The following is a 12610-nucleotide window of genomic DNA, read 5'->3' as shown; positions in this document are numbered from 1 at the left end:
ACTCAATTCCAGCTATAAGTTTTTTTATCCGAGCACTTTCACTTTCTTTAAATAAATCTAGAAGCCTTGTTTTGGATTCTGAATATTTCGTATCGGAATTGCTTGTTACAATATCCCAAACATATTCAACATATCTCGGTTCTAACTGCGATACTAAGTAGTTAAATTTGGTTTCCTCAGATTGAATTCCACTTATTTTAAACTGGGCTTCCATGTGATTCCATCTTGAGCTAACACAAATAAACTGGATGGTTTGCTCACTCGAGAGCATGCCACGTGTAATTGTCCGTGTGAAAAACATGGTGTGCTCAAATCTAAGATACAAACAGACATTGTTAGGCCTTATCATTGCAAATGCCTATCTAATGGGGAACTGAATGCGTTTAAACTGAATTGGTACATCTGTGGGTATAATAGGGATTCGTGAAAGTAATATACTTTCACCCCGGAATTTGTCATTTAAAATAATGACTTCGATAGCGTTGTTCATTAATTTTTTTAACGACTAATCGCGTGCCGTTGCAGTCGTGGGTGGTTCAAATTACGAAGCAAAATAACCAGAGATCCAACTTTGAGTACTAAATTATGCGGTGGTATGCCTGGTAAATCCAATAAGTTTAAAAACTCTGCTGGAAAATTTGCAGCTTCAAGGGGATCGCAAACTGCATCAACGGATTTATATGTCACCAAGTTACCTGGAAATAGCTGTTGTATCTTCAGATTCAATTCGTTGACGTCCACATTTTTTGCTGTTAAATACGCCCTTTCTGACAGCCACTCAAGATGAATATGTATGTACATCGGGAAATATTAGGTTAATGAGAGCATCTTGTGAATCAATGATTGTGCTGAAATCATCCGGTAATTTTATGCATCCAGTCTCATCTTTAATAACTTTTCCATCATCGATATCTAACAATTGTTCTGAGAATGTTTCAGCAGATGCGCATATTTACTTTTAGTTAAACTTTTTCGGTATTACGCCACAGTGGAGATGATTTCAAGCAAGCATTGATCTCATCAGCGTACGGTGAACGCGGAATGACGGGAAGTGTTTCTCTGAAATCACCTGAAAGGAGTAACAGAGTGCCGCCAAATAATTTGTAATTGTTTTTTATATCTTTCAATGTCTTGTTCAACACTCCAAGCGAATGTTTGTGTGATATAGTGTATTCATCCCACATGATAATTTTACAGTGTTTCAACACTGTGGCCATAGACGATTGCTTTTTTATGTTGCACACTGCATCAGGGTTGTTTTGAATATTTAGTGGCAGCTTAAATACTAAATGAGCTGTCTGCCACCATCCAATAAAGTTGCCGCAATGCCAGATGATGCAACGGCTAACGCGATGCCATTATTTGATCGTATTTCAGCGAGAATTAGCGAAATAATAAATGTTTTGCCAGTTCCACCTGGTTAATCCAAAAAAAAATCCACCTTGTCCTGCCGAAACTGCGAGCATAATGCGGTCATAAATGTTCCTTTGTTCCTCATTCATTAGAAGAGCATTGCGAATAACAATCGCTGCCATTTGTATCGCATTGTATTGAAGTTCACGATTCATGACGAAGTGCATCTGATTTGGCGAAGGCATACCGAAATGACTGAGTGGCAAGTTGGCAATAATAAAGCAAAGATCCTCAATAGCAATCAGTGCTTCATTTTACATAGCATTGCTGAATGCTATCGTTAGATCGTTACAACGTGTGCGTTGTTCATACCGTATTATGCAACATGCGCCATCTGTGGAAGTGCTCACCACACTAACGAATGTACTTCTGTCGATCACCACTGCATTAACTGCTGGCACTCGAACACTTACTTTGGCACGTGCCACAATCCTCATCACCGCGCTTCTTCAGCATCGTGTCCTAGTTACTTGCAAGCCCTATCTAATCTCAAATCACATTTCAAATACAATTGAGCACAAACTTTGCCTTTTCAGAATTAAAAATTTCATTCTTTGATTTTTCAGACTTTTGAAATTTTTCAAAGCTTTGACTTCTGAAAACCTTTTTTGACTTTTCAGACCTCTGAAAAACTTATTATTTTACTTCTTTACATTTTATGTATGTTTCAAAATTTTTCAGCATTGATCACTGAACTGATTTCTTATGCCATTGTCTTATACAATATTTGATATACCCAACGTATTGTTCCTCCAATACCTAATGCTCTATTGTGTAAACTTTTCATTTGTTCTTTTCCAAATTTTCATTGTACTTTATATTTTATAAGCCATTTATACTTGTTGTTAATGTAATTTTTTTGTGTTTAATGCATGTTTTGTATGTAGAATGTATGTTCTACTCTCGTGTGCTCTTGAATAGGGCGGGTCGAGATACGAATAAACAATACCGTATATCGTCAGTCATCGAATCTTTGTGATTATCTCATAAGGTTTCTATACGGGTCGGGAAACATGTAGTTAATACTATAGCAACTAGTAGAGGAATTTGCTTTGCAGTACAGTTCAATGCTGCTTCAGCAAGCATACATTTCCACTGGTTGTCGTCATCCAGCAAGCCGAGTGCAAGACATGCATCTTTATAAGTTGGATACTGATGTCCATCGACATTACGTATATCTTGAAATGACAATGAGCCGGTGACATTAACCAACAACAGTCGAAAATAAAAGCACTCAGTTTGCCTTGGATTGACTGTTAATACTCTCCCCAAGGCGTTTGATTTGAATAAACCGGGACATGCATCGACAGGTGTGCCTTGCTTGCGGGGTGTCCATTTCTTTGTTTGAGCCCATGTGAAATAATGTTGTACTTCTGAGTAGAGTAATGTCCGTGCAAAGGCACCAAAAGCATCAGCTCGATTACACAATTCAAAAAATTCGGTGAGTGTAATTTTTGGTGGATTTATAGCTTGGTCAATCGCTGTCTCGTTCGTGAAATATATGCTCTGACCGTTTTCAAGATGGACGGCTAAATGAATAATGGTTGGATCCCGTTCATGAATTGGGAAACCAAAGATACGCCCAAACAGCTTCATTGGATCTTATGTACTGGCCAATTTGGTACAGCGTTATTTCATGTTGTTATTCACTGGAAGAGCAGTCGCATTGGTATTTTCAACTCGAAATACAGCTATATCACTACCTTTATTCACATACTTGCAAATATATTTGATGCTCTTCTCTTAAGGGCGTGCATAAGTATTATAGTTTAATATGACTTGTTGCAATGTGCGGGAATATTATTTTTGATTTATTATGTTTCTATGTCTAGTTTAGATCCGAATACGATTAAATAAAGATATATTTAAAATATACGTTAAATCTTTCCAAAAAATGTAAAAAAATTAGTTATAAACCTATTCTCAGACCTACTGAATATACATAAAAATTATTGGGAGCAAGACAGGCCAATATTAATTGTATCGTTTATGTTGCTTGGATTTAATATAATAATATTCTACGTCCAGACATTTTTACAAAAGATTTTTATTTATCGCTTTTTTCAACTCCTGCATTCCATCATTTTTTAGTTGTCATCGCAACCAATATTGCCACAACCCACAACACTAATCAAAACATACTTATGTGTTACAGAGTAAGCTATAAGCCACAACAGTACTCCCTTCCCAGTAACTAAGTTACGGTACAGTATCGTATAAGAACGAACATGGTATTTACCAGTTACTTATGCTCAAATATTTCAAAACTCACTATTAACAAAAAATATTAAAGACATATATTTATAAGCGCTAGTCTCGAAATCGCACAGGAACTTTAATTGTTCGTCCTATACGTGAATGTTTTTCAGGAAGTTTTTTGATTTCAAGAGGTAAGTCTNTTTATTTCACTTTAAAAATTATATCATGAAGTTTCTTACCATTTTAAATAATTAAAAAAAAAACTCCTATTGAAGCAAGAAAAGTTGGCAAATCTAGATGTTTTAATATAACTCCAGCGCCAGACGAAAAATTTAAAGAAGTTTTTAATCTTTTACAGCACAAGGAATGGTTTGCTTCGATCAAATCATACAAAATTTTTACTTTGCTTGAAATAGGAGGATCAAGATATGGAACCGGTCTTTTAGCTAGACGGCGTATTTGAGCGTTGTGATTGCAAATTTTGAATCTGTTACTCCAGACCACGCATTATACACTAAAAACGGTCGATGATTAATTAAATCTAAAATTTCACGCACTTTTAAACGTTACAAATCTTTCAGCATCTTGGGAATGTGTTATCGGAAACTGGATTCCTCGGTCTAAATTCCTTTATGTCCAAGATATTGCTTTGGGGAAGCAAGGAATCTTAAATTTCAGTTTTAGGTTTCCTAAGGAAAGTCAATTTCAATTCCTCGGAACTCGTGGTAGGGAGTCTGCTTTCTTCTCATATTTTATTCAAATGAGTGGGAAAAACCAAGCAAAGAAATAGCTATTTCCTTATGAATGAAATCGAAAACTGCTTATCATTGAATTTTTCTCAAGCGTGTTTTGTGAATGTCAGTTGGAGTACGATAAATTTTTCATTGAAAAGACCAAAATGGCCTCCTTCCGCTGTTTTTGGAATATATGGCAATATTTCAAGAGCTAATTAATCTGGAATGTTGAATTTCTGTTTGGAAATATAATTGTTAATTATCTAGAAAAAGTAAAAAAAAAAAATGAAAGCGATTTTTTCCAGCCAAGCAAAAGTAATTAGGGGTCAGATCAGATTGACCCCTACCGTCATTCTAGTGCAAGCATTTTCATCCGATCTTTTCCTGTAACAATAGGTATGAATTGGAAATAATGCTTCTGAGTTTAGTGAAGAAAAAAAAAGAAAAAACAGGCTCTAGAATAAGAAATCAGCCTATTCCATTGAAATTTTACTTCTTGAAATTTTAATCTGAGTTTCAATTTTAATTTGAAAATTGGTGCACATTTGTATGATCGTCTATAATTAGGTTTAAAACAGAGGAGTGAGTCAGCGAATCAATAAACAGAAGAATCAATGAAAATGTAAATCGAGTATGATCGAATCGAAAAATCAGTGAATGAGTGGATCAAAGAATCAACAGATTAACAAAATTGAGAATCAACGGATTAATGAATCAGTAAAAATACTCTAATTTCATGATTTGGTCTTTCATTGAGAGGCTCATTCGTCGATTAACTAATTAACAGACTTGATGATTCATCGATTGACAGATTTGATGGTCTACTGCCTCGATAATTAAATGATTTGTTCATTTATACACGGCTAAATGCATTGGCGATTCATTGATTTGATGTTTGGCTTATGCTTTGCATTTCAGGAACATCATTCTCTTATAGTAAAAATTTAGTCTTCGCTATACTCTTTGATAAAGATAAAGAGATTCTAATCCTAAGCATTAACTTCTAGAGGAAATTAAAACTTTATATGAGAATTTCAATATTCATTGGTCAAGGCCCATGTGGATACAGTCGGTGACAAGAAAGCGGACAGAGCAGCAACTGAACACTATCTGGTTAATGTCGAGGTCCCAAATGTTAATATCTGATCAAATTTAATATCAAACGAGGTACAATGGACTTATAAAACCAATACTAGAGGACCAGTGACAAGGGAGAACAAACTGATACATTTTTCAAAGACTCGGATCTAAAAAGACTGCTAATTTTTATAAACCAATTCCTCATCCGCTATGCAGTATCCGTAACTTAAAAACAAAAATTTTTCAAAAGAATCTACATCGTGCCAATATTTTGGATCATTACCAGCTAATACATACCTGCTAAAACATTGCCCAAGATACCGAACGCTCCATGGCCCATGTCTATAAAATTTGGAAGAACGCCAATGGTATTCTTTAGCCTGCGGAAGAATTTTCATCAACATTAATAAACAAGATCTCCTCTCTTACTTTTTACACGTTGGGGTATTTTAACTACTTCAATTTTAATTACAAGTTAAGTGACTGTTTCTGTATTTTAGTCAACTTTAATCATTTATTTAGCTTTGGATGAACGCTTAGCGTAAGACTAAAATACGTTTTTTTTCTTCTGGACTCAGGTTTTAACTAAATTTTTTAATTTGTTTTCTTTTATTTGATTCGCCTAAAGACCTTAACTATGGAATTTAATTAACTTATACACTATGTTAGTCTGCTATTAATCTTTTAAAATGCACTTTTTAAATTTGTGATGCTGGACACAGCACATACAGTAATCAGATGTATAATATTCCATCAGAAACATATAATTTGATTTAATTTATCTACTTTTGGGTGAAAAATAATCTAACTTTGGTTCATGACTTACTTACCATTATGAATATGTAAACAAGAACTGTTCTTTTTCGGTAAACTTTATTGGTTTTGCATAAATGCCACGAAGCCGCCTTCGTCGGTTTTCTCGACAGGGCACGGACGATTCAAACCCGCCTTTTCCAAGAAGCCTGTCACTGCGACGAGTGTATAAATATACCCGAATACCCTATGGTGAGAGGGGGTTTGAGATCTTGCATCAATGTTTTCAATCCAAATTTTAGACACCATGATGCTAGAGCCAATTCTGATTTAATTTCCTTTAGTTAATTGGAAATTTACGTACGGGTAAATTTCTCTGGTGGATTGAGAGCAAAACTATACTGAAAAGAAACTAAACCATCATTTCCTCGCAGACTTGTCGATAGAGTAATCATCTCAATATTTTTGTTCGGTGGAATCTAACTATAACAGATATGTATACTTTTTCCCTTTTTTTTTAAAAAAAAAAGAAGTTATTTTTAAATATTTAAAGTACAAATTTTACACAAAGATTAAATTACGTTATTATATGAAAATAAACTGTTAATTTAATTAAGCATTACTTTCATTTCTGAAAAGTTAATTATCGAAAAAAAATTTTGCTACCAAACACGAGCCAAGATATATTTTTTCTTTGAAAAGCTAAATCGTGACTTCGGACTTCGAGGAAAAACGAAACGTAGCTTAGATAAATACTAACTCCATGGCAGGAAAAGAATTTTTCCATTCTATGCTGTTTATTAACTTTCTAATCATAATTAACTATGCCGATTTGCCATCATTCTTGTTTATCATTGTTTTGTATTTATTTTTAATGATGAAGCAGATAGAAAACACTACATGAAGTTACCTCGAAAATCATCGGAGGATTTGAGCGTAATTGAGCATAAAATCCAGGATTTACCACATATTCAGGCATAGACTCCGTAAATCAAGCTACTGAAAGTGAAAAAATACAGCATCAAAAGGTGTTTAATAGTTCATTCTATAGACCCTCTAAGAAGAATTTACTTTTTGGATAGTGCACCTCACTTGTTAAAAAATATAGGAACATCATTATATCATAACAGATATTTCCTTATTTCTGAGAAGTTTCAATTAAGGTATGATTTACAATTGCAAATAAAAAATAATAGCAAATAAATTTACAATAGCAAATAAAAAATAGCAAATTCTGAGCACATAAAGGATTTAAAAAAGTATTAAAATGATCATGAGCATAAATCTGTACACAAAATATTTAATTTTTACTTTGATGTGAGACATTTTAGCACTATAAATTCTGCAGAATTTTTCATTGCTAAGATTTCCAGATGATGTGATTTCTAACTTCTAAAGAACTAGTCACCGCAATAAATATGAATAAATCTACTATCTATTAGAAAACCTAATTATTGCTATTATTTCTTCGAAACATCATAAATTGTTCAGAAATTGTGTGGAAACTATCACAAACTGGTTTTTAATTTAACAACTAATTCGATTTTACAATTACAGAACTATTTCCATTTAGAAAAGAACCTTATATTATGTCAAGCAAATTGAAAATGTTGAGTGATTTGATCAAGGCAAGCGATTCCTTGCATTGTAAAAAATTTAAAGCTATTTTAAATTTTTTGTGTAACGTTTGAGTTTTGATAAAAACCCCAGATTTGCAAACTTTTCTGACTTCAACCGGAGATATTCTCAATCATTTAAAATGGTAACAAACTAGGCGATTTAACATTTAATTGAAGGAACAATTAAATTTAACGTTGAAAGATTTCCTGACTAATAAAATCCAATGATAATTTATAAAATTCAATGATTCATATAAAATATATTCAAATCAAATAAGGATTAAGCACTGGCAAAGTTTTAGATTCGTTTACTTACATCCAATTTCAAACGCATTCCCTTTGTTCGCCACCACCTTAATATTGTGCCGAAATTTTCGGATTTGCAGATCTGATGTTACCCTTTGTTTATATGATGATAATAGAAGATAAAAAATAAAAAATACAAATAGTTTCTCATTTGAATATCGTGACTATACTGCCAAGAGTGACCTACTCAGATGTGTAATAGAGATAGGTATGGGATTAATATGTATAAACGTCATATTTTTTTTCCTCAAACAGATAACAGGCGTACAAACTTAGACATCTTTTGTTATATTAATATTCAAGTAACTCAGATATTAGTTTTATATAGTTTTCGCTATTTTTAAATATTTGTTGAGATTCTAATTTCTTTTTACTGCCTCCTCGTGCAAAAAAAAATAAAACTGCTCATTATTTTTCTGTCTGCACACAATTAACGTAATAATTAATTGGATGAGCTTCTACGAGATGAAAGGAAAATTATGATAAGATTTTTAAAAGGAGAATTCAGCTTTAATCATCTTATTTCAATCGATACGAAATGACTAAGTAATACTTTGGGCTCAAGGTTTAGATGCAGAATTTGTCGAAAATACCATGTTTTAATAATCGAATGAATAATGAATAATCGAAAATACCATGCTTTTAACTCATAAGATTTTTTAATCACATTTGTGATTACGTTCGTGATTTTTAACCAAACCCTTATTATTTTATTTAAGTCTTCAAATCCCTTGATATTAAAATGAACCAATCTTATAGCTATTGTAACAAATTTGTCACAAACATATTAGGGACGAATTTTTTTCAAAACACTACAACAACACATGGTATTGAGCTAATTATAAAGAGTCTATTCGAATGCTGGCTTCCAGGCCTTAATGAGGAGGACTTCTACAACGTTATCCAAACAATGATATCCTACCAAAATTTTTCTACTAAATTTGACCTTTTTAACAATTTTACTTGTTCTTCGTTAAGAGCTTTTAGCTATTAGTATTTTAGTCCTATCTAAGTTAGAGATGATTATCATGCATTTTAATAGCTTTGTATTTCATATCTTTTACAATTATATTGTATTTTAGCGTATTTTATGCTATTTTATTCTTTCTTTTGTACTTCAGTACTTTTACTATTTTTGTTGTATTTTAATTTGTTTTGTTCTATTTTATTGTACTTTAGTGTATTGTACTTTAGTCCAGTACTTTAGTCGTATTTTATTGTTGTTGTTTTCACTCCTTCTTAATATAGCCTCAGCTATATCAGATCCATGAGTCCAAACGCTCTGACCAAAGTCACACACCAAAATTGATAACAAGAGTATGTCCTCCAAGAGAAAACTCCAGACAATCAAGGATGTGTTCTGAGAAGCTGGTTTCAAATTTCACTTGCTTCATGCTGGGAAAACATTGCTTCCAAATTTGGAAGTTTATCTTTTTAAATGGTTTCCTGAATTTTAAATTTCTCCTGAAATTGCGGTTTCATCCGATCTATCTCCCTTGAACTCTAAAGCACTGCCAAACCAGTGCTGAACAGGAAGGTTTAACCATTTATTATATAGTACTTTAGTGTATTTTAACTTTAAGACTTTAGGGTTCCATTTTTATTTTAATGTACTTTATATGTTAATGCACTTTTGTGTGCAGTGTATTTTAGTTGTTTTTAATAGTACTTTTGGATATTTTAATGTGACAAAAAATTCCCTATTTTTATTATTTATATTTTTTAAATTTTTTTTGTTTACATTTTTGGGAGCAAATAAAAGTTTCAAAAGTTTGAAATAAACCCATAGCCACTATATTTCTTGTAGATATCACTCTTGTAACTGTAGCTGTAACTGTTAGATAAGTAAGAGAGTGGACTGGATACGGACTTCGGTAGTTTTTTTTGTTGCATTTAAATAGTAAATTTTGTAAATTTTAATAATATTAAAAGTAAGCAAACTTTTGAATTAACAATAATGTCCATGAGACTAAATTTAACGGAAATTTAGTTAAATAGATCCAAAAAAAATACCATGTTTTAAGAAATTTTCAGAAAGCTGGAAATAATTTTATTTCCCTTAGTGCATCAGAAAAGTACATACAATATGAATTTGCGACGATTTCTGAGATATGTTAAGTAATTTAAGGCCAAAAAATTTGAAATTTTGCTCACTCTTTATTTTTTACCTTATATCTAAACGATGTACATGAAATCTGCGTGGTTTCTTAGGACAAGCGCCTTATCTGGGCGTCAGCGTTAAGTTGACGTTACCCTGACGCCAACAAAATACTGGTTTGTTAGCTCAAGGCCTGGTTTCGTAGGAGAAGCGTCTTAACTGGGCGTCAGCGATATATAATTTTGACGCCATAAAAATGCCGTTTTGTTAGCTCAGCGTGAGCAGTCAGTCCAACACAGACATTATCTCGCATTGCGCATGCGTTAATAACGTAAAAAAATATTTATTTTGAATTTGTATTGATTTTGTGATTGTCGACCAGTGCTTTAAGGAACAAATAATGACTTTGTCCAAGAAAAAACACATTATAGCTTAGCTAAATGAAGAAGAAGAGGAAAAAGAAGCTATGTTTAATGTTAAAATTAAAATTTTGGCTGATTTCAATGCTCTGTTGTTGGTTGTTGTCCGCCATTGCTTCTGTTGTTAACGCCACGTTGTAATCCAACTGCAGTTGATTTGGACGGCAGTTGTCGTTCAAGCTGAGCGTTCGATGACGTATGCTGTCAAACTCATAAATTGACAAATCAGAGGTAAACGTTCGTTTCAAGCTGACGCCGACGTTTCCTGAGAAATCAGGCCTTACATTAAATTCTGCATCGACCCAGCTCACTTTCTACCGTTCATGAGTCGAAAATGCCACAAATGAAAAATGTTAGATATTGAAAGTTTGAGAGCATCAAACTACGCTTCCAAGAAGCAAATGTTTGTAAAAAAAAATTTAAATTTTTTTACAAAAAGTAGGTTTAAGTTGCGTTACTGCATTCAAAAACATTTGCTACGATGCGCTTGCTGGAGGCTAACTCCTGATAATCAAATCTTACCACAATCAAGCGATTTTTTTCCCGGTATTTATTAGAGATGCATACGGGCTCGCTTTCGGAGGTCCGAGCTCTAAGAATTTTAATCCGAGCTTACCCGAACCCGTGATACATTAGGCTTGCTTAGAGTTCGAATCCGCCCGAAATATACGTCGGATGAAGGCCAAATTTTGCGGTCTCGTTATTAGGCCTTTGATGCCTAACGAAAAAACATTATTAACGAAAAAACATTATCTTCATCGCAATTAACTAATAAATTTAAAATAAAATTTATACTTAAAAGTAGTAAAAAGTCATGAGTCCGAGCCCGACGACCCTAAGATTAGATTTAAGGTAGTTTAAGGGCGACTTTAAGGGTGTGGCGTATGGTCCTCGCAAGTCAGAGAGCACCCCCAACATGGAAAAAAGAAAAGCATTTTCTTAATATTTTGAAAATTCCTGAACTTTCTTTTTACATCATCTATTGTTTTTTATAATTTAAGATTAAGATTTCAAAACATCACAGTATTTTTTTAAAAAAAAGTAAGAAAGAGAAAAATCACAGTATATTTAAAAGAATTTCTATGATTTTAGCTTCAGAAGTGAAAAGATAAGGCTGAAGTCGCAGCTCATTATTATTATGTCTCAAACTGAGGCAAAGCAGCTTTAATAAGTAAATAAATAATTAAAAACATATCAATTTCAAGGGGAATTTTGTTATCTCTGGGGCGACGCTTTAAAACAAGGCAAAGTGCAATTTATTGTTCTCAAAAGCATTAGATTGGTTATTTTAAAAAAAATAATAATTTTAATATTGCTGACAATATTTACCCCAGCTAATTTAGTATTATGGTCAACCCATGATGATTTCGAACGATCTAACAAACTTTACGAGGATAAAATAAATACCTCATTCAAAATGTGTTATCGTAGTAATGATTTCTGTATCGAAACTGATCAAAAGCCAAACATTTATTTTAAATATATATTTGAAATTCCTAGAGCTCATTGTCAGACATTCAAGCATTGAACCAAATACTGCGGTAATGTCCATTTATATATGTCATTATACAAAAATTATAGTTCGTGTTTTGATCCATTCTCAGATGCCACCAAAGTTTATTTTTCAAGCAGTTGAAAATACATTCGAGAGGAGAAAATTCTATATTTTAAACCCAATTTCTATGCGCAAAATAATGGCATATACAAATAAGCATTGCAGAACTAATTTCCATCATCCTATGACTGAAGCCAAATGACAAAATATAGTTGTGTCTGAGACTTATACGTAGATTTTTTATGAAAAAAATGTGTGCATGTGTGTGTGTTCTTGTTTGACGTATGAGGTAAAAATATAAAAAGGTTGTAAATTTTAGAAGAAGAACTCGATACCGAAAAACATTAAAAATGATCGGTTGTATTGATTTTGAAACTCATATATTTACTTTATATGTTAACCTAGTCGAATTAAACTTTTAGCTCGAGGGGGTG

Source organism: Parasteatoda tepidariorum, chromosome 10 (genome assembly GCF_043381705.1).
Source record: "Parasteatoda tepidariorum isolate YZ-2023 chromosome 10, CAS_Ptep_4.0, whole genome shotgun sequence".
NCBI lineage: Eukaryota > Metazoa > Arthropoda > Arachnida > Araneae > Theridiidae > Parasteatoda > Parasteatoda tepidariorum.
The sequence above is the reverse complement of the archived record's forward strand: the minus strand, read 5'-3'. Positions refer to the sequence as shown.